General features: G+C 45.0%; 1 long non-coding RNA gene across 1 annotated transcript; it reads right to left on the bottom strand.

The window, feature by feature from the left end:
* Positions 1–2,118: 2,118 nt before the first annotated feature.
* Positions 2,119–8,078, bottom strand: LOC128408617 (uncharacterized). The gene is made up of 3 exons (XR_008329133.1): positions 7,879–8,078; positions 6,048–6,158; positions 2,119–4,320 (listed from the first exon to the last, which is right to left on the bottom strand). It is a non-coding gene; the product is annotated as an uncharacterized LOC128408617 (long non-coding RNA).
* Positions 8,079–26,023: the final 17,945 nt, after the last annotated feature.

Below are 26,023 nucleotides of genomic sequence, written 5' to 3' on the forward strand. Positions count from 1 at the left end.
GAAGAAGCTGCTCTGAAGGTTGACAGATGAGAGACTGCTGGCTTGCAGTGTCAATAAACAGAAGTCGCTCAACCTCTCATCAGCAATGTGATGCTCAGGATGAGGAGCTGGGTCCAAGACATCCCTTATATAAGGCTGGAAGCACCTTGTTGGCTTCTAGCCTCATTCTGGTTGGCTTGGAAGGTACAATAAGCCTCTGGCAACATGCTAGAGTGTTGCTCTAGCAGCAGGAATGAAGGACAGTGGTTGCCTTTAGATATTTGATGCACAACATGCTGATTGTTAAGACAAATTCGGTTGGCTGAGGGGTGAGGTTGAAGCTGCACAGAATGTCCCAGACCTCAGAAGCCACCTGATACTATCTGATGTGTGTTCCTGGCAATTAGCAATACATCCATTGTATAAGGCTGGGAGGAACCTTGTTGACTTTTCGCTTCATCCCGGGGGATCTTGAAAGGTAGAGGACACCTCTGCCAATAGGCTGGGATGGCTCTGAAGAGCAACACAGGTGTGGGCAGAAGTTCCTTGGGCTCTTTGGCACACGATGTACTGACTATTTAGACAAATCCAAATGGCCTAAAAGATCAGCTGAATGCTGCACAGAATGTCCCATATATCGGTGGCCCTCTGGTGCTATCTGAACAGGGAAGGATTATTATCAAAAGAAAGGCCTGTTGCTTTCAACTAACAAGACATCCAAGGAAACAAAGACAACAATAGTTCTGCAGCCATCCTGTATACATTTCTTTGGCAATAGATTCCGCTGAGTTCTTTGGAAGTAAGCAAGAATATTGGATTACATGCTATGCCTCTATGACCAGGACAGATATTCCTCCATAGTGTACACCTTTCTGCAGGCATATAATGCTTTTTGTATGTCCTTTTCACTAATAAGTTCACTTTAATGCAGTTTCCACTAGTACATGCATTTTTGTGAATATTTGATGACTGCACTGCAAAATTCAGATGAATGTAATTTTTTTTTGAAGGATAGCTGTGTTTTGGTTCTCATATTGTTTCAGAGAGTAAAAAATTCAGGTACCGACATACCAAAGGAGCTGAAGACTCTTTATGTATGGAACAACAGTCGCCCGGATGTTACTAGCCCAGAAATGGAAAGAAGACAAGGTCCCTACCAGAGAAGAATGGCAAACAAAGCTGATGGACTATGCCAAGATGGCAAAGCTGACTGTAAAACTCAGAAACCAAGAGGATAAAAACTATAAAAGAATGGGGGAAAACTGATAAGTTACTTAGGAGACCACTGTAAGCAGATGGAAACAAGAGCAGGATTTTGACTCACTTGAAGTGGGGAAAAAACCCCACCATGGACAATATGGTTTGATATAAAAATTGGAGTATGGATGAATATGCAGTTGTAGATATTCAAAATAAGACTCCATGAAGGGGATGGGGGGAAGGTCTCGAGATTTGGAGAATCTCATAGAGATATGTTTTTACTCGTTTGTGTTTATTTGTAAAACCAATAAAAAATATTTTTTAAAAAGAAAGTAAAAAAATTCAATAGATTTGGCTTTAAATGCAAATTGATTTGAGCTTCTCCTCCATCGCTAGTGCTACATGGGGGAAAGGGTTGGTAAACATAGCTCTAAGTACAGTGGTACCTCGGGTTACATACACTTCAGGTTACAGACGCTTCAGGTTACAGACTCCGCTAACCCAGAAATAGTACTTCGGATTAAGAACTTTGCTTCAGGATGAGAACAGAAACTGTGCTCCGGCGGCGCAGCAGCAGCAGGAGGCCCCATTAGCTAAAGTGGTGCTTCAGGTTAAGAACAGTTTCAGGTTAAGAACGGACCTCCGGAATGAATTAAGTACGTAACCCGAGATACCACTGTACATTCAGTTGAATGTGCAAAGATTCCCCCTTCAGTCCTTTTGCTCAACAGATGAAATGCTCAAGCTGTGAAAGCAATGTTGGGCCAGAGCTAGCACAAGTGAGTTTTGTTTGTTTTTTCCACTCAACCTGCTTCTTTCAGACGCTCAAATCAGCCCTGCTCCCCATTGTGTGTGGAAGCAAGCCTGTCAATTTCCCCCAATGTGTGAGAGGGCAGTGAGCAAATATGATCAGGGACCGAATTTGACCAGAGACTAAAATCCATTACTTAAATATTTATTGCAACTTTCAGGGACAGTGTTTTCAAGGAAAAATCAAGATACAATCATTACATGGGAACCAAACAGAATATAGATTGCCACTTAACTTTTAAACTTTGATATAAATATTAAGAAAAGAGAGAACAATATATAAGAGAGATAGTCAATTTATAAGATCGAGAACAGCAATGGGAATATCGGCCTGAAAAGAATTTTTTTTTAATTGGTACCACAACCTAAAAAATGAGAAGTCATGTGGCATTCTACTCCCGAGAATGCAACATAATGCAATCTAAGCTCACTCTCATTTCCTTTTAATGAACTTTGCCACCATCCCTACCACAGACTCATATTTCCAACATCTACTGTAATTTGCCCAGTTCAAGCAAGGAGTCCTCAAGTCTCTGGTCATAATTAGGCATTTTAGGCCTCATTGTCAGGTGTGGGGCTGGTAAATGTGGGCTGTGTAAAGCAATGCTTAGCAGGCAACTATGAACTCACCAAGGAACATCCCACCCCACCCTAATCTCTAAGACAATTGTGCATTTGAAGGTGGGGGTGGGGCATATTTTGAAAACTTCCAGAGAATGAAGGAATGCATAAATGAGTGGGCAGAAGTGAATGGTCCTCCTCTCTAGAGCACAGAGGAGGAGCACAGCTGAGAACTGAAGGAGCATTTCATTCACAGCTAGGGATAACCAGGTGTTCTTATGATGGGAACTGTGCACTGTGAAGCGGAGGCTCTCCTGTGATCATGGGGACTCCCTCTGCATTCAGGACTCTGGAAAATAATTGATCTAAAACATGTGTGGGAGCCTTCAGAAGTCTCCCCACAAGGCACAGCCGTCCTCCTATTTGTGGAAGGTCATTTGGGTGGCGTATTGGTAGTAGAGCCTGCGGATTTGCCCTTCCACCCAAAGCCCCTCAAGAGATTACAGTACCATATTTTTTGCTCCATAAGACACACTTTTTTCTTCCTAAAAAGTAAGGGGAAATGTCTGTGCGTCTTATGGAGTGAATGTGTGGTCCCTGGCGCCGAATTGCCCAGGGGCAAAAAGCAGATCATGCTTTTTTTTGGAAAGAGGGAAGTGGGTGTTGAAAGGAAGGAGCTGATGAGCAAGCGATTGGGAGGGAGATAAGGGACCCTAGAGATAAAGGAGGCTGCCTGGGAGGGGGGAGGTAAAGACAGCAAACTTGCAAAGGGGGGAGACAGGAAGACTAAAACAATGAGGAGAGAAATTAGAAGAAAAGGAGGAGCAAAAAACTGCTCCAGCTAAGGAAAAGACACTAAGGCAAACAAGAGGGAAGGGGGTGTTGAAACAAAGCCGCTAATCTGCAAGAGATCAGGGAGGGAGATAAGGGATGCTAGAGATAAAGGAGGCTGCCTGGGAGGGGGGAGGTAAAAGCCCATGGCTCCTTGGGATTTTTGCATTGGGTCACCCCAAATTCATCATCAGATCACATAGCATGTCTATGGCTCCAGCCTGCACCAAAAAAATCATTCACCCACTATTTCCTGGGGCTGCAGTGGTGCAAAAATGTGGTTACAAAGCACGGATCCACATGGATCCTCAGGATTCTTGCCTGGGGTCCCCAAATTCACCATCAGATCACATGTCTGTGGCCACAGCATGAACCACAAAAACCATACATCCACTGTTTCATTCAGAATATTTTTTTTCTTGTTTTCCTCCTCTAAAAACTAGGTGCGTCTTACGGTCAGGTGCGTCTTTTGGAGCGAAAAATATGGTACATGCCATCAAAATGGCAACAGAAGTCTTTTGTCTGTCATTTGGATTACAGTTCATGAAGGCCTGACTTCCACCGTGGGGAAGGGACAGAAAGAATCGCTTAATATTTATTGTGTCTTTCTGAGATCCGCACTCAAAAGCAGCAGCTTTTGAGCAGACGGTGGCGGTTAGATTGATTGGATTGGAATCATTGCATTCTTACAACGCTTCGTATTTCCATTCAAATGCACCCCCAAAGCAGCTTCCAAAACAAAATAGCAAATTGAGGAGGGAAGGAGGGAAGGGAAAGGCTGATGGGTTAAAACAACTTAAGGATATTCATCAGAACAGTAGTCGTAATAACAGCATGTCATTTTCTCTCTGCGATATTCATGCCATTCCTGTCCACACAAGTATTTTAATGGAAAAGTGCCACAGAATTTTTGCATTTGAATAAATTCATCCGTGCCGGCTGGAGAGAAAAGGGGAAATATTTGTGTTAGTATTAACGAGTGAACGATGAGAACTTTGTGGACTTTGTCCACAGAACGTATCAAAACAGAAGAGAACATATTTAAAGCTAAAATAAAATTCATTTCAACTCCATTTTTTTAAAGGTATACCTAAAACAGAATCTCAGATTTATTCTGCAAAAGCTACTACAATGTCAACATTAAAATAAAAGTTGCAACATGTGAACGATGCATGTCAAAATAAATACATATCCTTAAATCTCAGAATTTCTGCTGCAGTTGTTTAAAATAGGTTGCAAACACCTTTTTCCTCAGAGTGCAAAAGAGGCTGCCTTCCAAATGATGTATCAGTTTGTTCCTTGTAATAAAAAAAAAGGAAGCCTCATTTTCATCCTATTTGCAGTATTTCATCTTCTTAAGTAAGGCCCCCTATGCTTTTGAATCATGGCACTGGAAGAGACTCTTGAGAGTCCCATGGACTGCAAGAAGATCAAACCTCTCCATTCTGAAGGAAATCAGCCCTGAGTGCTCACTGGAAGGACAGATCCTGAAGCTGAGGCTCCAATACTTTGGCCACCTCATGAGAAGAGAAGACTCCCTGGAGAAGACACTGATGCTGGGAAAGATGGAGGGCACAAGGAGAAGGGGACGACAGAGGACGAGATGGTTGGACAGTGTTCTCGAAGTGACCAGCATGAGTTTGACCAAACTGCGGGAGGCCGTGGAAGACAGAAGTGCCTGGCGTGTTCTGGTCCATGGGGTCACGAAGAGTCAGACACGACTAAACGACTAAACACCAACAACAACACGTAAGGCCCCCTATGTGTGATGTGCTTTGATATAAGAACAGAGCTGGCATTCAAGGATACAATGAGGCAAATCTTCTAGTTTTGCTGCCCCCACAGTTACTTAGACGGAGTTATCTGCCCATTTATCTCGCCCGTGGCACATGCTCCCATCCCCACCACACTCCGTGGCCTTCTGCTTTCAGGCTGGAATGCCTCAGCAGCATTTTTGTCATGCCCAATTATGAAAGGCGATGGACTTCACAGTTTGGCACCTTTTTCAACCTTGGCAAACTGAGGGTGCAGGAATTTGAGCCATTTCAAGGCTAGCATTCCCACAGCAGTCTGAGGGGAGATGAGACCATGGCTGCAGTATTTCTTCTTTTTTGTAATTTTTCTCTTACCATTTTAAAATGTCTGTCAGTCTGCTAGCTGCTTCAGGGGCATGGAAGACAGAACTTTTGTGGCACCCTGCTGCTCTTTCCTCCAAGAGACATTGGTCCTGGCAAGGACGCTGTCATTTTCAAACCTGGTGGAGCTCTGACCCATGGGGACACTGGTGTCTCTTGGAAGGAGAGGTAATGGCAGCCATCGCTCTCTGCTCCTGATACTAGACTGCAAATGCTGAACTAAAGCAGAGCTTTCCAAACTTTTCATGTTGGTGACACACTTTTTAGACATGCATCATTTCATAATTCAGTTTTACTAGCCAAACCAGAGGTTAAACTAACCCCTTTTCCAACCCCAGGAGGAGCGTGGGAGTGTTTGTGCGACACACTGCAGCTGACACACTAATGTGTCGCGAGACACAGTTTGGGAAGCTCTGAACTAGAGGGACCTTTGATGTAGTCCAGCAGGTCTCCTCTCTCTCCTCCATAACATCAGGTCATCCTAGTCATGGCATACAAAAGGGAAGAATACAGACAGGAAAATACACTTACCTTCAAAAACTTCTCCAATCATACAGTAGTCTCCCGTACATGTACGATCAGTTGGAGTGCATGTCTCCTCTGTGTCCCATTTGGAGCAAAACCTGCATGTTATAGCATCTGCTGTAAAGGACCAATAATTGTGTTTTATTATTTGTCCCTGCAAACATTGCCCTTATTTAAAACTCGCCACATCAGCTTCATTAGGGGGTAGACCGGGAGTCCCAAGTTGTGGCTCCAAAGAAACAAAGCTCTGCGCTAGGCAGACAATGGGGGAGAGGGGAGACTCCCAGGTGGCAAATGGGAGGGCCCCCTCCCTCTGCCCAGAATTAGTTAGAACAGAAAGGCAGAATTTGAATTAGATTATTCGGAGTTGGCTGGGATGTTACCTGGAGAAAAAAGGTTGCACTCTGGTAAAGGAGGCAAGTTAGAGAGAGGATCAGAGCATGGTGGCTGATTTCTGTTTTGAATCCACAGTTGTGGCTGTGGGATAAGCAAGACCAGGGGTAGGCAACCTAAGGCCCTGGGGCCGGATGCGACCAAATCACCTTCTCAATCCAACCCATGGACGGTCTGGGAATCAGCATGAGCAGAATGTGTGCTTTTATTTAAAATGCATCTCTGGGTTATTTGTGGGGCATAGGAATTCGTTCTCAAACCCCCCCCCATGTAGTCTGGCCCACCACATGGTCTGAGGGACAGTGGACCGGCCCACAGCTGAAAAAGGTTGCTGACCTCTGAGCAAGACCCTTTTGGGGTGTCAATGCCATGAACCCCTCCATCGTAGGCTCGGATTGCATATATGTATAAATAAACCTTACGTTATAAAGACACCACAGTCGCCGCTGTGCCTCATTCCCAAAATGAAACACAAACCCTGGCTTAGCATGCCTGGAACCCCTGAAATCTTGCACTGATCAGAGATTGGAGTGGAGTACAACAATAATAACACGTCCGTAGCCCTGGCGTGTTAGTTTGTGTGTTCACAGAGTTAGCCTTTCAGAAACAGTTGAATCCCAAACACACACAGCCTAAGCCAATACAGGGAAGCCACGTCTTATTCAGACTTTACTTAAGTTTGGCAGGGAAATGATGAATCAAATGGAAAATGGGTGGGGTGGGTGGAAAGAAGGGCTGGTGGCTGGTCCAGGCAGAGCAACACCCCCACCCTCCCTACACACAGAGGCCCCTTCTCTTCCTTTCCACAGCTGGCTCAGAAAAAGCAACCCACCTGAATCCTGTCCCCCAGGCTGGGTGCATTGGGTGAGGGCAATTACTAGAGCAGCAGCAGCAGCCGCCCCGGAAAGGAGTGGAGCAGCAGAATGGGAAACCTGGCATGAAGGGAGCTGTTAAGAGACCCACTGTACTGTAAGCAAGCTGGAGGGCTTAACAGATCTCTCTCCACACCAGGTTTTCCATATGCAAAGAGGAAACCAGTAAATGGCTTGGGGTGGAAGAAAGTTGCTTTCTAAACAAAAGGTCTGCATCTTTGCAGGGAGACGACAGAGGCAGCATCAGCTAGAAAAAGACTGAGGGAGGAGAAGAGAAACTGTGGGAAGAAGTGGGGCTTCTCAAGACCCGAGTAAGTAAACTGGAGGGCTTAACTCAGAGCTCTTAGGGGCTGGAGGTGGTTCTGGGGATTGCTTTGGCTTTGTACAATTTTGTTTATATGCACAACCCCTGGAAATTAACCGCCACCACCACAGAAGGCCTGACCATAGCACCGCTCAAAGCACTTGCAGGGTTTCTTCACTTTAGGAAGACAGGCAGATGAATTATATACATTAACTAGTGTCTTGTTTTTCTTTTACCTCTTGTAAGGAGGCATGGGGAAGATACTTACCTCCGGACTTGAGGCAAAGTAGAGCACAGACTGCGAGCAGCCAGGCCTGAGCCCAATGTGGGCGCCGATTATCAAGAAAGAAGCTCTGTCCCATTGGAAAATCTTTTCTTACTGAGAGACTGGTTTTCGAAGGCTGACGGCTGAGGGACACACTTGGCTCTGTGGCAATAAGCTGTAACAGGAGCACAGCTTCTAGTAAGGAACACAGCCCACAGTTTGAAGAACGAGGTTCAAAACAGCTTTTATAAAAGGGATGGGAGGAACCTCCCTAGCTTCTTGGGACATGTGATCCTTGTGGGCTTGAAAGATATGAGAAGGCTCTGGCAATGTGCTGGGGTGGTTCTGAAGAGTGATGGGGATGTGGGTAGCAGTTCCCTTGGGCTCTTTGGGGCACAATGTACTGATTGTTCAGACAAATACGAACGGGCTAAGGAGGAACCAGCTGAATACTTTACAGAATGTCCCAGGCAGCAGTGGCTTCCAGATGCTATACAACATTGAAGGAATGCTTGTTCCTTTTGGTGGGCTTTCTGTCCACCTCCATATTTCTTGGTTGATCGAGTCCCACAGGATCAAAGCTGCGATTGATGCTTGCAAGTGGGGGCGGGCTGGTTGGTTAGTCAGTTGGGTGAAGCCATTTTATGTTCCATGCTGACTGCAAGGACTTGGAGAAACACGCTTGTATGCTATGATTGTGCTAACTGATATGAGTTCCATCAATAGTCCATCTATTTTAGACCATACTCAAAGACATAGGTCCCTGTAACCACACCAGGTGATTTCATGCCTCGCCTTCACATCTTCATGGAGTTTTGTGGCTCCACAATATTAGCTATAGATGCCAATGTATCAATCATAGCATTGTAGAGTTGGAAGGAATCTCAACAGTCATTTAGTCCAACTCCCTGCAATGGAGGAATTTCAATTAAAGAACCTCTGGCAGATGGTCATCCAAACCTCCAATGAAGGAGACTCTGCCACTTTCTAAAGGAGTCTGCTCCACTGTCAAACAACTCCTACTGTCAGAAAGTTCTTCCTAATCTATCAACATATAGATGTGGTGATGCTGGGGTAGTGGGAAGATAACATGATTTGTTTGTGTTACTGTATCTTGGTGGGTATAAGCTGTGGATCCAAACCATGGGGGACCACTAACTGTCAGGAGTTCAGCATACACTCGAGTAGGACCCCGGCAGAGACACATGCCCGACTGGCATGTTCCCTCCCTCCTGGTCGATCGTTCAGGAGCTTCAAAAGCTTTCTTCAGCCCGAACATCACAGCAACCAATGCCAACAGACACTGGCACACTTAGGGATCCGCAGAGTCCGCGCAGTTCACATGACAGACCTCAGCAACTCAGCATTTTGGCTAATCTACTTTATTTACATATAAACACGTACGGAGCACTGCAACATGGCTCCCTCTCTCTCTAGCATCAGACAGCAAAGAGAAAAAGAACAAAGGACAATAGTCCCACTTCACGGAACACAGTAACACAAACATCCTGTCTCCGTCACTTCCCACTCTGTGGAGTCAAAACATATATTGTCATATGATAGACAACAATCCCATGACTGCAAACATGGAGCAGGAATTCTAACCCCTCAAAGTCCTCAGTTATTTGGCAGGTATATAAGGGATTAGATGGTTCCTGAGTTATCTTGGACCCAAATTGTTTAGAGGCTTGAAAATCAACACAGCATCCTTAAACCTGCTCCACTAGCATAGGGGCAGCCAATTCTCTTAATTGAGTAGTTAAATCTTGAATAACTGGCTGCACAGATACTACTGCAGCTCTGGCACTGAATAAATAATGTCAGAAAATAATGTCAGAAAATGGTTAAGTGTGGTACTTAACCATGCTTGGAAGTTGGCACTGTAGAATTTGATGGCATAAGTGCGGGAGTAGTTCCTATTAATCATTGCAGGCAATTGGCAACTTGCATGGAGGGAAGAGTGAATCTGTTGACCAGCAAGTAATAGCTTTTTCCACCGGTCTTGCCCCAGCTTCCAGCCCTGGAGCCCTCATAAGGAAGTTGTTTCCAGAGAAAGACTCTGTTTGCCCACAGGGGGTGGTTGGTTTCATCTGTGCTGCTCTACTTCCAGCCCAAGGAACCTTCAGAAGGCAGTTGCTGCCATGGGCGTTGGGTGTATGTGCACTTTAATGAACTGAAGAGAGGGAAGGATTATGAGTCATGGGAGTTGCAGAGCATTTGTGTATGAACTCAGCGGCCTCGGCCCAGTATACATGAAGGAGCGTCTCCATCCCTATCGCTCTGCCCGTACACTGAAGTCCAGCTCCGAGGGCCTTCTGGAGGTTCCCTCAGAGCGAGAAGTGAGGTTACAGGGAACCAGGCAGAGGGCCTTCTCGGTAGTGGCATCTGTCCTGTGGAACACCCTCCCACGAGATGTCAAAGAAATAAACAGCTATCTGACTTTTAGAAGACATCTGAAGGCAGCCCTGTTTAGGAAAGCTTTTAATATTTGATGAATTGTTGTATTTTAATATTTTGCTGGAAGCCGCCCAGAGTGGCTGGGGAAACCCAGCCAGATGGGCGGGGTGCAAATAATTTATTATTATTATTATTATTATTATTATTATTATTATTATTATTATTATTACAGTGCTGGGTTTATTATTTGGCTGCTGTCAAGCCAACATACCAACGTACCGCACTGTGATACAATATGAGAGGACACTTTCTATTATGGACCGGTAGAAGGAAGTCATCAATTGTTGTTTAACATTATTGGTCTTTCGCAAGACCCTGAGGAAATGGAGTCTCTGTTGGGCCATCCTAACCACCTGAGTTATATTGTTTTTCCAAGTGAGGTCTTCACTAAGGTAAACCCCCAGGATTTAAAGGAAGAGACTTTCTCCACACAGCCTGTTAGTTTCTGTTCTTATCACTGTGCAGCTGCTTGGAGTCACAGGACTCTGTTTACATTCCAGAGACCTTCCAGACTGTTGGAAGTCTCACGGGAAAGGAGACGGGATGTGACGTTAGTGGTTTCCTGTTCCTCTGTTCAGTTGCTCTCTGCTTTCATAGAGAGAGGATGTATATTTCTTTGCTGTCTGCGTAGTGAGAAATAAAGCACAGCATGTAGCCATAAATCTCATCACTTCCCTGTGCTGGAAACTCTGCTGGATGGAAATGTGCCTGAGGCCTTATCAGAGGCTCAGGTCGTTAATTATTCGTTGGGGGGGCGATTACGAAGGCTCAGCCGGAAAATGAGCTTTGTCAGCTTGGCCGAGCGGAGATTCCGACACAGCCCTCCCCCCCGATATACAACGGGGCTAGTTCTCCTCTCTTCCTCCAAAATTCCAACACCACCTCCTTTGTCTTGCTAATATTTAGGTGCTTTACTTTTTGAACCTCCCCGCTGTACGATGATTCATCTCCACCTGTATTTAGACCCATTATGGTAGTATCATCTGCAAACTTAATAATTACAGTGGATGGATCAGATGAAATACAATCATATGTATACGACGAGTACACACATCCCTGTGGAGTGCCAGTGCTGAACCTCAGGGAGGTAGATGTAACACACTGACTGCTTGCAATAAACTTTCCTTTTACATCTCCTGGTGTGTGCTGCATGGTTTCGGGGTGTTTGTTTGTTTTGAAATGTGCTGTTGATGGGCGGTGCAAGTGCATGTTTGGGGTGCTTGCAGCGGCTGTCATGAGCTTCATGTGCATTTGTTTACTGGGTCATGCTGTGTTGCAGAGTTGGCGCATGCAGCTGTGTTATGGGGCGTGCCTATGGTGGGCTGGTGGGTGGCAAATGGTTGACGGTGCTGTGGTTGCTATGGATGCCATGTATGCCATGTAAGATCCATGGGGGTGGTCCCATTTGTAGAGCCATGGGACAGCTCCTCCTAAGCAGCTGCTAGCTGCACTGGCTCTCTGTGGTTTTAGGGTTTCTTCCCCCTTCACTGGCAGGGGCTTGCTCAGCCAGTGTTGGTCCATCCCAGAGGCTCCTAAGCAGTCCTATTTCTCTGGGAAAACAGTAGCTGGAACTTACCATAAACACCTCCCTCATTCTCTTAGAATGGCAATAGTGCCCACCTGAGAGGTGCCAGAACTGAGTTCCTGTGAGTTCCCCCTGAAAAAAGCCTTGCTCCTAAGCACCATTTGTGGTGGAGGTCACTTAATTGTGCTGGGAGTGTTTCTGCTGACTTCCTATCATTAGGATTGATCCATTTGGGTGTATGTCTTTTTAAACATTTATTTTTCACTCATCTGCTTCTGTCATCCGCTCAAGCCAGCCCCCACCACGCTTCTCTGTAGGGGACACGGGTGGCGCTGTGGTCTAAACCACTGAGCCTCTTGGGCTTCCCGATCAGAAGGTTGGCAGTTCAAATCCCCACAACGGGGTGAGCTCCCATTGCTCTGTCCCAGCTCCTGCTGACCTTGCACTTCAAAAGCACACCAGTGCGAGTAGATAAATAGGTACCGCTTGTTAGGATATTTCCGTTCCACCTTAAAAAGGGAGCAGGTTGTTGTGTCACAGCCTGCGTATTTCCTGTTCACAGGATGTTTCTGTTTTGTATATAGCTGTTTTTTCTCTCTCTGTGCCTCGACACGCAGGCAGGCAGTCATGTTTTTCCTTTGTTCTGACCAACGCTGAATAAAGTTATAAATAATGCTCTCCTGAGTGCATCTTTCGTTGTACGAACTCTGCTGAAAGAGCATGCACGAGTCTGGAATGTGGAAAGCTATTTCTGAGGCTCGTGTCGCTAATTGACTGATATTGTATCTACGGGAGATTGATGGATCGTCCGGAATCGACGTGGAGGCATGATGGCCTTTGTCTCCCTGGCAGTATCCCAACACCGCTGTGGTGGGAAGGTAAACAGTGTTTCTGTGCGTTCTGGCTTCCATCACGGTGTTCCGTTGTGCCAGAAGCGGTTTAGTCATGCTGGCCACATGACCCGGAAAGCTGTCTGTGGACAAACGCCGGCTCCCTTGGTCTGAAAGCGAGATGAGCGCAGCAACCCCATAGTCGCCTTTGACTGGACCTAACCGTCCAGGGGTCCTTTACCTTTTTACCTCTCTGTGACTGCACCAAAGTTGCTTAATCTCAACCTATTAGTCTATTTTTATAATGATTGATTTACAACGGGAGGCAGTGATGGCCACTGAACTAGATGGGTTTAAAAGAGGATTGGACAAATTCATGGAGGGGAAAGCTATTGATGGCTACAAGCCATGAGGCAGCAATGCTTATAAACACCAGATTCTGGAAACCACAGGAAGGGAGAGTGCTCAAATTCTGCTTGTGGGTTTGTCATGGACCTGGTTGGCCTCTGTGAGAACTGGATGCTGGACTAAGATGGGTCATTGATCTGATGCAGCAGGCTCTTCCTGTGTTCTTAATGTGTATTGGTCAGAGTTTATGAACCATCTTCCCTTGGACACCTGTCAGCCTCATAACCCTTGCCTTATGTGTGAAAGTGACCACATATAACCAGAAGCTGAAATCTGATTTCAATATTTATTTGTGATGCCAATAGCAGAAGATCAGTTAATGCATTTCAGTTTAAGAAAAATGGAAGCCTAATATTCTCAAAGGAAACAAAGGTTATACATAAGTGAATGTCGAGGAAGGCAGAACATAAGGAACAAGGCGTGCAAGGGGAAATCAGGGTACAATATTTATATGGGGAACAAAAAAGAATGTACAACTTAAGGTTTAAACTTAAAGCAGAAGGGGGGGAATCAAAGCATCAGATAAAATAACAATAGCACAAACAAGTGGTCTCACTTACAAAACTAGCAATCATTGTAATGATTATCTAACTCTTTGATTTAACACCTAGAATGCTCCAACAGTCCAAACTAGTTAAAAGCTTTGTTGCACTACAGTTACAGGGCAATGATTCGTAACAGGAAGAAAAGAGTAAAGAGATTTCTCTCTAATCAAACAGAGATTCAGAGGACCAGAGTTCTGCAAGCTCAGGGGAGAGTTCCATTCAGAATCCAAGGGACAGCAGCCTAAAAGGTCATAGTAGAATTGGCTTCAACGCCATCTCTGAACATCCTGACTGAGTATAGGATCAAATCAGTGGCGCGCAGTGATATTTTTCATAGGGGAACAGTTCGGGCCAGAGGTGTCAGTTTGCGAGAGTGATGGGGGGACGTGACGTTGTGTGTGTGACATCCTGACATCGCAAGTGTAAGCTTTGCGCCTCTCTCCCTAAGCTGAGCAGAAGCCTCCCGTGCTTTGGGACGGAGGTGCCAATGCTCCAATTTACCAGGAACATTTAGGGGACTAGTCTAGTCCCCATAGTCCACTGACCACACACCACTGTATGAAATACCCAAACAAGTCAGATAAGGACTGACCAATGACCACTGTGCTCCCAGGGAGACACCTGCTATGCCAGAAGTAGGAAGGCAAATATTATCAATGACACGGGGTTGTGTTCAATTAGTTCCTACTCAGAGTGGCTAGGCTAGGTCCATTAGCTTCAGTAGGTCTACTCTGAGTAAAGCATAGTGGAACCTAAGTTAGCCGTGTTCATTAACCTCAGTGTGCTAGCACTGGGCACCTCCCACGTTCCACAATTTGTTCAGAGTATATGTGGTGTACCCTTCAGCGGACAATTCTGCAAAACAGCCACACAAGCAACTGGCAACCCAAAGCATTCGTCGTGAGTGAAGTCGGGTGTGAGATTAACGCAGCAGGGCCTGTGAGACCTGAGTTTCTGTCTTTCACTTTCCAGCAAAGCACAATGTGTACAGCACCGCTTGGCCAGCGACTATCACCTCACCAAGGAACACCCCATTCCCCCTAAGAGAATTGTGCACTTTTTTTTACTTTTTTCTTTTTTGCAGGAGTGTGTTTGTTCTTTTTTGAACAATAGACAATGACAGATGGCGTAAACGAGTGGACACAAACGAGCGCTCCTCTGCTCTGGAGCAGGGAGAAGGAGCAAAGTTGTGAACAGAGTAAGAATTGATTCACAGCTGTTGATAGGCTGCCATTCTGATGCTGGGAACCACGCACTGCAAAGTGCTGTCTCCTGTGCTCATGAAGTCTCGTCATGTGTTTAGGACTCTGAAAAATCATTGCTTTAAAATGTGTGGGGCTCCTCCATGAATACAGAAGGCTGTACACACCACACAGTCAGGCTCCAATTTGTGGAGGGAGATGATGGTGATGGGGGCAAATTCAGTTGGTTTGCACACACACCCCCCAGAAAAAGTCCCTGTTTGTCCCTTGCATCGCAATGGCTTCTGCTGTGGGGAAGGGAAATGAGTTATTATCTTAATGCTTTATGTACCTTAGACAGAGGTGCCAACTTGAATAAAATGTTGGGGGGGGGACAGGTAAGCCCAGCCCCACATAATCAACCACATGACGCAGCACACACACACACATATAAATGACAATGCCCATCAACATTTGGGGGGGTCTTCAAATATTTTAATTGGGGGCAGGGGATGAAGGGCTTTTGGTCCCTTGGAGTTGGCTCCTATGGCCTTAGATTAAGTTTTAAAACAGACGTCGGTGTCACAGCAAAGGTAGTCCACTCTTGTGTGCTTATAAACATACTTTTGTCCACACTTCAAACCCGGAGTGTTGTAATGACAGGACAAGTGGTGGCTTAACTTTTTCCCAGTTTTGACTAGAAATTGAAAAAAAAGAGTGTTCATGTTAACTGGTGAACGAAGGAATACAATTCTATCGAATTTGTTCAAAGAGAATACGGTGGTACCTCAGGTGACAGACGCTTCAGGTTACAGAATTTTGCTTCAGGATGAGAACAGAAATTGTGCGGTGGCAGCGGGAGGCCCCATTAGCTAAAGTGGTACCTCAGGTTAAGAACAGTTTCAGGTTAAGAACGGACCTCCAGAACAAATTAAGTTCTTAACACGAGGTACCACTGTATACCAATAAGGGCATCAGAAGTGCCACATAAAAGGAAGGTGTCTTTTAAAAACTCCCCATTAAAATAGGCCTAAAACAGAATTTTATTTTATTTTTTACCATTTTGCAAAAACTACTAAAATTTAATCATTACCATAAAATGTGTTAGAAGGCAGGAGAGATATATCACAATACATTTATGTCCTTAAAACTCCAAATCCCCACCCTCAGTTCTCTACAAATGGTTCCAAATAACTTTTTCCTAAGACAGGAAGTCTTTACTATGACATACTTATTTGTTCCTTGTAACAGAAACCTTACTTTTTCCTACCACACTCCAGGGTTTCCATGCACTTAAGCAAGGGCAGTGTTCTAATTTAATGTTAGAACAGAACTGACATTCAAGAACATAATGAGGCAAAACTTCTAGTACTGTTTCTACACAATTGCATAGTCCATCTTAGACTAATAGGCCTATGAATCCCCACAGCAGCAGGCTTGAGTCCATCTATTCAAAGTGGGGTTGGGTAAAATATTTCTGATATTCTGTTTTTCAGTGAGAAATGGCAGGTGTTTTTCATACTGCTGCTGGCAGTCTGCACTTGCCAGCCAGTGAACAATTACATGACCAAGTGTATTGAGAGCCTGAGGTAAAAATTCAACCTGCTATGCTTAATTATTATTAAGGAAAGGGGATCTATCTTTCATTTACTGAATATTCATCTTGATTTGCTCGTAAAACATTTCCAGGGGGTCCAATTATATCTGGTCTTTATTTTATTTCTTTCAGCGTATTATTATTATTATTATTATTAGTAGTAGTAGTAGTAGTAGTAGTAGTAGTTTTACTCTGCGTGGATCTACACAGGAAAAAAACCACTATAAATAAGTCAGAAATTGTTTGCTATAAGAAAAGGGGGGGAAACGCTATGTAAAATCACAAAGAAAGTTTTTTTGCTCTCCAGTACCATCTGGCGTTGCGTGTTTATAACACATACAAAGCACTGTGTTTTTTTTACTAATGTGGCTGAGTCCTCAAATTGGACTCATTGAAATGAATTATCTATTAAATTTAATCTGTCTCCTCTGAGTAAAACTCAGTTGAATGAGTATACAATAATAAAGAAAACATATTGTTATGATCTCAGCTATATAAGGTGTTAGGTTTTCTTGAACTTTATGTTGCTTTTCATTTGGTTAATAGCTGTACACAGCTCTCCCAGATTTGGAGATACTGCAAGCTCATCTCTAACTTGTTTTTGCAGAATTTGTGAGAGGACTTCAGCAGCTACAGGGGAGTTGCAGTTAAGGAGATGCTGGTAATGTTCTTTCCAGCGCAATGCAATAGCTTCTTTATCTTTTAGAAGTGTGGTACCGTCTGCTGAGAGTAGACCATATGCCCATAGATGGCCCATAGATTATTGGCCCATAGATGGTCTTTGTGGTTTTAAAGAAACTCTGTGCATCATGAGTGTCAGCTAAGTGCTAGAACCCTTGAGGTTTTTTAATCCACCAGGTGTTCTTTAGTTCTTTGCTTCTTCTTTGAACCTCAGCCTTAGCGTTGGCATAGGCTTTTTTTTTCTTAATGGCTCAGTTTCTATCTCTTTGCCAGATCTGAAAGACCTTCCTTAGAATCATAGAATCATAGAATCATAGAGTTGGAAGAGACCACAAGGGCCATCGAGTCCAACCCCCTGCCAAGCAGGAAACACCATCAGAGCACTCCTGACATATGGTTGTCAAGCCTCTGCTTAAAGACCTCCAAAAAGGAGACTCCACCACACTCCTTAGCAGCAAATTCCACTGTCGAACAGCTCTTACTGTCAGGAAGTTCTTCCTAATGTTTAGGTGGAATCTTCTTTCTTGTAGTTTGGATCCATTGCTCCGTGTCCGCTTCTCTGGAGCAGCAGAAAACAACCTTTCTCCCTCCTCTATGTGACATCCTTTTATATATTTGAACATGGCTATCATATCACCCCTTAACCTCCTCTTCTCCAGGCTAAACATGCCCAGCTCCCTTAGCCGTTCCTCATAAGGCATCGTTTCCAGGCCTTTGACCATTTTGGTTGCCCTCCTCTGGACACGTTCCAGTTTGTCAGTGTCCTTCTTGAACTGTGGTGCCCAGAACTGGACACAGTACTCCAGGTGAGGTCTGACCAGAGCAGAATACAGTGGCACTATTACTTCCCTTGATCTAGATGCTATACTCCTATTGATGCAGCCCAGAATTGCATTGGCTTTTTTAGCTGCCGCGTCACACTGTTGGCTCATGTCAAGTTTGTGGTCAACCAAGACTCCTAGATCCTTTTCACATGTACTGCTCTCAAGCCAGGTGTCACCCATCTTGTATTTGTGCCTCTCATTTTTTTTGCCCAAGTGCAATACTTTACATTTCTCCCTGTTAAAATTCATCTTGTTTGTTTTGGCCCAGTTCTCTAATCTGTCAAGGTCATTTTGAAGTGTGATCCTGTCCTCTGGGGTGTTAGCCACCCCTCCCAGTTTGGTGTCATCTGCAAATTTGATCAGGATGCCCTTGAGTCCATCATCCAAGTCGTTGATAAAGATGTTGAATAAGACCGGGCCCAAGACAGAACCCTGTGGCACCCCACTAGTCACTCTTCTCCAGGATGAAGAGGAACCATTGATGAGCACCCTTTGGGTTCGGTCAGTCAGCCAGTTACAAATCCACTGAGTGGTAGCATAGTCAAAACCGCATTTTACCAGCTTCTTTACAAGAATATCATGGGGCACCTTGTCAAATGCCTTGCTGAAATCAAGGTAGGCTACATCCACTGCGTTCCCTTCATCTACCAGGCTTGTAATTCTGTCAAAAAATGAGATCAGGTTAGTCTGACATGACTTATTTTTCAGAAATCCATGCTGACTATTGGTGATCACAGCATTCCTTTCTAGGTGCTCACAGACTGTTTGCTTAATGATCTGCTCCAGAATCTTCCCTGGTATTGATGTCAGACTGACTGGGCGGTAATTATTTGGGTCCTCTCTTTTCCCCTTTTTGAAAATAGGGACAACATTTGCCCTCCTCCAGTCTGCCGGGACTTCGCCTGTTCTCCAGGAATTCTCAAAGATGACTGCCAGTGGTTCTGAAATCACATCTGCCAGTTCTTTTAATACTCTTGGATGCAGTTCATCTGGCCCTGGAGACTTGAATACATCTAGACTAGCCAAGTATTCTTGTACTATCTCCTTAGTTATTCTGGGCTGTGTTTCCTCTGCTGAATCATTTGCTCCAAATTCTTCAGGTCGGGCATTGTTTTCTTTATCGGAGAAGACTGAGGCAAAGAAGGCATTGAGGAGTTCAGCCCTTTCTGTGTCCCCTGTTTGCATTCCACCATCTTCTCCTCTGAGTGACCCCACTGTTTCTTTGTTCTTCCTTTTGCTACGAACATACCCATAAAAGCCTTTTTTGTTGCTTTTAACCTCTCTAGCAAGCCTGAGTTCATTCTGTGCTTTAGCTTTTCTGACTTTGTGTCTACACGTGCTGGCTATTTGTTTGAATTCCTCTTTGGTGGTTTCCCCCCTTTTCCATTTTTTGTACACATCCTTTTTTAATCTTAACTCAGTTAAAAGTTCTTTAGATAGCCACCCTGGCTTCTTTAGGCACCTTCCATGTTTCCGTCTCATTGGTATTGCCTGAAGTTGTGCTTTTACTATCTCCCTCTTAACAAACTCCCAGCCATCATGAACTCCCTTTCCTTTTAGTATTACTGTCCATGGGATCTCACCCAGCACTTCCCTAAGTTTTATGAAGTCGGCTTTCTTAAAGTCGAGAAATTGAGTCCTAGTATGCTTGGCTGCTCCTTTCCGCTGTATAGTAAACTTCAGAAGAGCATGATCACTCGCGCCTAATGATCCTTCCACTTCTACCCCACTAACCAGGTCATCAACATTGGTTAGGACCAGATCTAAAATGGCTGTTCCTCTTGTTGCTTCTCCCACTTTCTGGACAATGAAGTTGTCTGCAAGGCCAGTGAGGAATCTGTTTGACCTTATGCTCTTGGCTGAGTTTGACATCCAACAAATATCCGGGTAATTGAAGTCCCCCATTACTACTATCTCCCTTCCTTTTGCATGCTTGGCCATCTGTTCCAGGAAGGCATCATCTATGTCCTCCGTTTGGTTTGGGGATCTATAGTAAACTCCCACAATGAGGTCACTGTTATTCTTCTCTCCCTTAATTTTGACCCAAATGCTCTCACTTTGGCTTTGACATTCTAAATCTTGGATCTCTTCACAGGTATACACATCCCTGACATATAACGCCACTCCTCCTCCTTTCTTGTCTGGTCTGTTTCTCTGAAATAGATTGTATCCCTCCATTATTACATTCCAATCGTGAGACTTATCCCACCAGGTTTCAGTGATTCCTATTATGTCATATTTAGTTTGCTGTACCAAGAGCTCAAGCTCATCTTGTTTATTTCCCATGCTTTGCGCATTAGTGTACAGACTTTTCTTGTCAATCATGTGTTCAATCTCACTGTCATTCTCATCAAACCAGTCCTGGTGTTTCTTGGTTTGGTATCCAATAGTTTGTTCACAAGCTGCAATAATGGATGTTTTTTGCTTGTTCTAGTGTTCTTCAGTGTTATCAGGGAACTCTGAAAGCAGATGGTCCTTAAGAGTCATGTGGAAGCAATCCCGCTTAATAGGATCTTGAAGGGCTTGAGTGTTCATTTTGTGCCTCGGTTTCCTTCTTTGAAGCCTGTGTTGAGGTGTAAACTTGATAGCCATCGTGGAGTGTATTAATCAGTGATCTGTCCATTTTCAAATATCTGTCTGTTTGCTAGCTGCTTTGGTGGTGTGGAAGCAGGAAACATTGTAGAACCTTTGTGGCCCACTTGCTGCTGCTTCCCTTTCTTCCAAGAGGCACTGAATCTGTCAAGGACTGAATCATTTCCAAAACTAGTGGATCCATGTGAGCATGGAGACAATGGTGTTCCTGGGAAGGAGGGGAAACGGCGGCCAGAGCTCTGCTCTTGGTGCTATGCTGCAGGATGCTTATGAGAAGGAAACTTTTTTGTTGTTTTTTGTTTTTAAAATGTGTACTTTGGCATATACGTAAAGGTAAAGGGACCCCTGACCATTAGGTCAAGTTGTGACCGATTCTGGGGTTGCGGCGCTCATCTCACTTTATTGGCCGAGGGAGCCGGCGTACAGCTTCCGGGTCATGTGGCCAGCATGACTAAGCCGCTTCTGGCAAACCAGAGCAGTGCACGGAAACGCCGTTTACCTTCCCGCCAGAGTGGTACCTATTTATCTACTTGCACTTTGATGTGCTTTTGAACTGCTAGGTTGGCAGGAGCAGAGACCGAACAACAGGAGCTCACCCCGTCGCAGGGATTCGAACCATCGACCTTCTGATTGGCAAGTCCTAGGCTCTGTGGTTTAACCCACAGCACCACCCGCGTCCCTACTTTGGAATATACTTTGGCCCAAAGGTGGAAAAACTCCAGCCATGTAAATTTGGTACATGGGGCTTTGTTAAACACATTGAGGCCCAGAAGCACAACTTCTGGAGCACAACTAAAGTGAAGACTACCCAGGGTGGCTGGGGAAACCCAGCCAGATGGGTGGGGTATAAATAATAAATTACTATTATTATTATTATTATTATTATTATTACTACTACTACTACTGCTATTACAAAGAGCAAGTTAGAATTATTTAAGATGCTCAGATACAGATACGAGGTGCATCTTGAAGCCTGTGCACATTCCTAAAGTGTAACTCCTCAGATGCAAAACTGGACAACTGTCCATTACTGTTATGCTTTTCATAGTGTGTGCACATGTACGCGTATGTGGCGGCTGTGGGAACAGAATGCTGAGCCAGCTGGACTTTGGGGATGATCCAGCAGACCTGCCTTTGTGTTCTCACAAACCCCTGTGTCCTCCTTGACATTAGGTCAGCCTAGTCAAACCTATGAAAGGGAACCTGGAAAAGAGGGGGAGTGGGGAAAATAGGCTCCTTACCATCATATACAATTTTCTTTGAGCACTTAACTCCAGGACATCTGCGGTATAGAGGCCAACATGAACTCACTTCGTGCCATCCATCACACACTCTGCATTCCACAGCATCCGCTGTAAGAGGCAGGCATTTTTTTCATAAAATCAAAGAACTATAGAGTTGGAAGGGACCCAGAGGGTCATCTAGTCCAACCCCCCCTGCAATGCAGGACTGTCAACTCAAGATTATTGTTCGTCCCTGCAAAGGTCGCCCTTTCTTTAAAAGTCACTAAATCAGGTGCTTTGCTGTGGGGAGGGGAACAGGGTCCTGAAACCCTCTATCTTTTGCACAAGCCCATTGTTTTCTAGCATTTCCTGCTCTAAAAATAAAATAAAAAATAAGCTTTTCCTAATGGGGAAGGCTGAGCCTGCTGCAAGGCAAAGTGCCACTCAGAGCTCAGCTACTCGCCATCTTAATATGTGGATGGACCAATCGACTTACATTATCCTGAACCTCAAAAATCCTGTTGGCACTCTATAGCTCAGGATAGACACTGGAAGCAGCAGCAAGATCTACCCCCCCCCTTCAAAACTTGTCTCTGTGTGTATAGATTAGGATATGGAAATTGTATTCAAACTTGTGGCAAAGTTCTGTCTTTGCTGCACATAAAAAGGTAAAGGGACCCCTGACCATTAGGTCTAGTCGTGACCGACTCTGGGGTTGCGGCGCTCATCTTGCTTTATTGGCCGAGAGAGGCGGCGTACAGCTTCCAGGTCATGTGGCCAGCATGACTAAGCCGCTTCTGGCAAACCAGAGCAGTGCCCACGGAAACGCCGTTTACCTTCCCACCGGAGTGGTACCTATTTATCTACTTGCACTTTGACATGCTTTTGAACTGCTAAGTTGGCAGGAGCAGGGACCGAGCAACGGGAGCTCACCCCGTTGCGGGGATTCGAACCGCCGACCTTCTGATCGGCAAGTCCTAGGCTCTGTGGTTTAACCCACAGCGCCACCCACATCCCCTTGCTGCACATAGCAACATCCTTAAGGAAACCAGTTGTATCCTCTTTTTAAAAGCTGCTGGGGTCCCATGTACTAAGTCAGGGCATTGTTTGGGCGCTCAGATCTTTCTCAACTCCACTCATATATTTATCTCCTGTGCACACTTTCCCCTAATGTGCACATTTTTTAACACATTGGTTAGTTGGAGGAGAGCATCACAAAATTGGGAGGAGCGCACATTTTGGAGGATAACTGTGTTTCAATTTGCATCTTGCTGCAGAAAGAGTCACATACCGTATTGGCCTGAATATAAGCCACATCCCCACCCCCACCCCATTCCAACTGTGAAAAGTTAAAGTGTGGCTTATATTCACAACCTTACAGTATGCAGCCAGGAGCAGTGGTGTAGCGTGGGGGGTGCAGGGGGGCCCGGGCGCAACATCTGGGGGTTAGGGTTAGGGGGCGCAAATCCATGGGTTAGGGGGTGCAAATCCATGGGTTAGGGGGCGCAAATCCACGGGTTAGGGGGCACAAATTACTTGCCTTGCCCCGGGTGCTGACAACCCACACTACGCCACTGGCCAGGAGTGCTGGGCAAACAGCTCCAGGAGAGCGGCAAAGCAGCGCTTGCCCCATGCGTAGTCCCCCATCCTCTCCCCCAAGGCTGGGAAGGAAGAGAGCTCAGTACACAGCCAGGGGCAGTGAGGAATGGAGCAGCTTATATTTGGGTAATTTTTTTTTTCCTTTCCCTTCTCCAATTTTAAAGGTGCGGCTTATTTTCGGGCCAATACGGTAAGTAGGTTCCCGTCAAAATCTGAAGCGAATCCAATTTCTCCCTCATTCCAAAGTACCAATACTAATTTTACTACTTCTACTTTTTTAATAAATAAATAGCTGTATTTTACGTGAGTTCGCAGTGGTTACATGGCAAAGCTCCGAAAGCAGTCTGAGGATTTCTCTATTTTCGGATAAATTTGGTTTCACCTCTTCAAGGGGCAGGACTTACCTTCATGGTTAAGGGAGAGCAAAAGAAAGAATGCAAGGAGGCAGACCTGAGCCAAGCACAGGCCCCGATGGTCAAGAAAGAAGCTCTTCCCCATTGGGAGGCCTTTTAGTATGGAGAGGCTGACTTTGAAGGTTGACAGCTGAGAGAACTCAGGCTTGCAGAGCAGTTTTCCTGAACCTCTGGTCAGCAGCACATGGCTCAGTGTGAAGAGCCAGGTTCAAGGCATCCGATATATAAGGCCGGGAAAGATCTTCTTGACTTCTTCCCTCATTCTGGTGGGCTTCAAAGATACAATAAGCCTCTGGCATTATGCAGGGGTGGTTCTGAAGAGCAGCAGAGGTGTGTGGGTAGTGGTAACCTTGAGCTGTTTGGGGCACAGTGTACTGATGGTTTGGAAAAATCATAATTGGCTGAGGGATCAAACAGAACACCGGAGAGAATGGCCCGGATCTCTGTGGGCACCTGATGCTATCTTACATGGAAAGCATGCTTGTTCCTTCCTTCTTTCTTTCTTTCTTTCTTTCTTTCTTTCTTTCTTTCTTGTTTCTACTTAATACAGTGGTACCTCGGGTTAAGTACTTAATTCATTCCGTAGGTCCGTTCTTAACCTGAAACTGTTCTTAACCTGAAGCACCACTTTAGCTAATGGGGCCTCCTGCTGCTGCAGCGCTGCCAGAGCACGATTTCTGTTCTCATCCTGAAGCAAAGTTCTTAACCTGAAGCACTATTTCTGGGTTAGCGGAGTCTGTAATCTGAAACGTATGTAACCTGAAGCGTATGTAACCCGAGGTACTACTGTATATAATTTTCATTTATGACAAACATTTCAAACAGAATCATCATTACTTATACAGTCAAACCTTGGTTCCCAAACAGCTTAGTTGACGAACAAATTGGCTCCCAAACACCGAAAACCTGGAACTAAGTGTTCCAGTTTTCAAATGTTTTTTGGAAGCCGAAAGTCCGACGCGGCTTCCGCTTGAGTGCAGCAAGCTCCTGCAGCCAATCGGAAGCCACGCCTTGGTTTTTGAACAGTTTTGGGAGTTGAATGGACTTCCGGAGTGGATTAAGTTCAAGAACCAAGGTTCCACTGTATTTACTCTATTTCCCTGCATATCCCAATTTAAATCTATTTTATATTTTATTTCCATCCATTTCATATATGTTTTCAATGGCCGTGTCATTTCGTGTGTGTGATTTTAGGCAGCACTCCTATACACCAGAAGCCACTGGCATAAAGCAAAAGTAGAATAAATTAAGTCACGCCATGCCTTGCTGGGTTCACCCCTTGCCCACCTCCCTCCCTCCATCTGTGCCACTCACAGTGAGCCAGAGCTCAAACCATTTATAGAGGCTTCCTTCTAACATGGTTTAAAAAGCTTTTGTGTATCTTGACCTTGTTGTAGCTTAAATAGGCATGCCAACCATAACGGTTGCCATGCCCTTCCAGATCTAAAAGGTCTGTATTTTGTAGTATACATCATTCCATGATCCAAGATAGACAGGCCGCCTCGTAGTAGAGTTTCAAGGCAGGGATCCCTGTGGAATCCAGTGCTAGGGGGGCGGGCTGGTTGCACCCATCAGAATTTTGCACCCGGAGCCATGACCCCCCCCCCCAGCCCCTGACACTACACCACTGATTCCATGTAAATATTGCTTCCCTGCCTCAAAAGCCATGAGGGGGGAAAGAGAGAGAGAGAGAGAGAGAGAGAGAGAGAGAGAGAGAGAGAGAGAGAGGGTATGCCAACAATCTGATAGGCCAAAGTGTGTAGCTCAATTATGAATGTAGCTATATTTTACAGTCAACATGGAAGACACCAGAAACCTTGTAGAGTGGAACCTTGGTTTTTGAACACCTCCATAGTCGAATGTTTTGGCTCCCAAAAGTCAAAAACTTGGAAGTAACTGCTCTGGTTTTCAAACGTTTTTTGGAAGCCAAACATGCCACAAGGCTTCCATCTTGAGTTTCCCTATTGTATTGAGGCTTTCGCTTTCGCTTTTTGAACATTTCCAAAGTCAGTCAGTCTTCTGGAATGGATTACGTTCGAAAACCAAGGTTCCTTCCTCCTCGCATGACTGGGGAAGTCTGCAGGTTATGGGGACTTGCTGGCCAGTTCTTTTACAGCAGCAGCAGTAGCCCTGCAGATGGTGGGAGGCTTTCAAGTCCAACCCCAGAGCTTTCATGTCCAGCATGATTAGATAATCCGAGGAGCCAAAATGGTCCCATCTGACCTTATATAGCCATTATTGGTCAGACTGTTCCTTACTTTGAATAACTTCTT

The sequence above is a fragment of the Podarcis raffonei genome, chromosome 2 (genome assembly GCF_027172205.1).
Source record: "Podarcis raffonei isolate rPodRaf1 chromosome 2, rPodRaf1.pri, whole genome shotgun sequence".
Lineage (NCBI taxonomy): Eukaryota > Metazoa > Chordata > Lepidosauria > Squamata > Lacertidae > Podarcis > Podarcis raffonei.